The following is a 2,500-nucleotide window of genomic DNA, read 5'->3' as shown; positions in this document are numbered from 1 at the left end:
TTGCCTTGAACAAACAAAGGTAGCAAGTCTACTGTGAAAATTACAGAGGCATTGCTCTACTGGCAACTGCAGGCAAGATCTTCGCTCACATCATCTTGAACTGACTTACTACTACCTTTTGTATGTTGTGAAGCTTGGACTCTCTACCAACGAAACTAAAAACAACTAGAGAAATTTTATCAGCATTCCCTACGCTACATTCTCGACATACGCTTGCAAAACAAGGTCACCGACACCGAAGTGTTTGACAGAGCTGGATGTGTCTCTACTGAGGCAATGTTTCTGAAGACCTGTCTCTTTGGTCAGGCCATGTCATCAGGATGGATGGCCACCGAATCCCAAAACAGCAGTTATTGGACGGCACAGAAAGCAGGGTTGCCCCTGGAAATGCTTCAAAGACTCCTTGAAAGACAGCCTGAAGTGGTATGGCATTTTGCATGTACATACATACATATATATATATATATATATATATATATATATATATATATATATATATATATATATATATATATATATATATATATATATATATATATATAATATATATATATTATATATATATATATATATATATATACACATATATATATATGTATATATATAATATATATATATATATATATATATATATATATATATATATATATATATATATATATATATATATATGGATGCATGTGTGTATGCATGATCTGTTATTATCTAAAAAAATAAAAAATATTTTGTTTAATTTGACTTTCCTCATGACTTCGACGGTGAATAAGAACAAAATATATCATCTATCATATTCTACACTCACTTGATAAATCAAATGATTAAACTGTTAACAGTATACATAGGTGTAATGCAAAGCAAAACATAGTAGGGCATGACCTCTGGTGTTCGTGGCTCACTAAATCGGGAGGTTCGCAATGCTTCAGATGGGGATAGAAATGCTTAAGATGGATAGACACATGCTTCACATGGCTGCTTCTAAGTTGATACGAATTGGGAATGGGTTACGCACCTTCGCTCCACGGAGACGTCTCACTGTTTGCAAGAGCTTTCGTCACTCTTCATAACGACAGAGTGCGACGCCTTGGCATTGCGTCCTCGAAGACATTTTGACACCCACAGTGAGGTCTATTGCTTGCCGTAGATCCAGAACCTGTTTTTCTAACAGAGGATAACTATTCCATTTAAGATTCAGATTCAAATTCTATCGAACATGTCCTGGGCAGCTATGGGCAGGCACATGCTCAGGGATTCTTCGCAGTCGACTTGGTATCATCCAAAATGCATTTTCTATAAAAAGAAGCGGGTGCATTTTCTGTTTTTGAATGCTACACAACAATGAAGGCCAAACGATGGCAACGGAACAAGTGGCATGCATGCCATGAGGTTTGGAGGCTGTTTTAGCGGCACGGGAGGGAATTCAGATTACTTTAAATTAAAACCTATATTTAATCAACAAACTCTAATATAAAAAGTCAAATGTAAATCATTATTAAGAAATTCATTTGAACAGTTGAATTTCATTATACGCCTGAGAGGGTTGCACCGAAATAAGCATGGAAAATAACATTGGAAGATTTGGTCGCCAGGGCTATCAACTTTTCTGTAGTAGCATTTCTGCCGTTCTCTAAACATCAAGTGATAAAGAAAACGGGCATAACGGATATACATTATCGTAAATGAATGAATATTAGATTATATTTACAGTACGTAGGATCAAAGTCTGGTGATTATAAGATTCCCTGCATTGCTTTCTTGTTTACTGCATTGCATAAAACAATATACAATAGATATATTTCCAAGACAGAAATGCAACATTCAGCAACAGTAAATGCACCCGCATCTCTTTACAGAAAATGTTTTAGATGCATAACTTTTTAAAAATGCGATATTGAACCTGTAAATTTGATTTATCAAAAAAATATACGAATATTCTTAGTGAGTGTGTTGCTGGACAGAAGGTTAAAAGTCACTCTATGCCTTTGCTAATACCCAGCTCGAAAACTAGCTGACGTGACAGCGGATGAAATTTCTGCCACATCATATCAGTTCATATCAGGATGGTTTCAGCAATATTTATGTTTAATATATTTGAACCTGGGAAAATAGCTCATTATTGTATTAAACACTTATTTTGCATAAAACCATCTGTAGTCATACAAAATGACAAAAATACGGCCTTTGGAAAAAAGATTCGCCATCCGTCAGTCGTCTTTTGTTGAACTCCAGTAATGATGACCGCTCATTAGTCATACGGCGACATCTGATAACTCAGGAAAAAGACGAAATGTTGAATACCAGATTTTGATTTTTCCATATGTAAAAACGACATATTTTGAGAAAGACATTGAGCAAAACTCACATATATATAACAGTTCGCTTGAGCTTCATCTCTTAGATCTAAAAAACTGCGGGAAATATAAACGACGAAAATGTATCTCTGTCAGCGCCATCTCTTGGTTCTTAATTGCGGTGCTAACTGGCTTGCCTTGCTATTCCGCAA

This window comes from Penaeus vannamei, chromosome 29 (assembly GCF_042767895.1).
Source record: "Penaeus vannamei isolate JL-2024 chromosome 29, ASM4276789v1, whole genome shotgun sequence".
Lineage (NCBI taxonomy): Eukaryota > Metazoa > Arthropoda > Malacostraca > Decapoda > Penaeidae > Penaeus > Penaeus vannamei.
The sequence above is the reverse complement of the archived record's forward strand: the minus strand, read 5'-3'. Positions refer to the sequence as shown.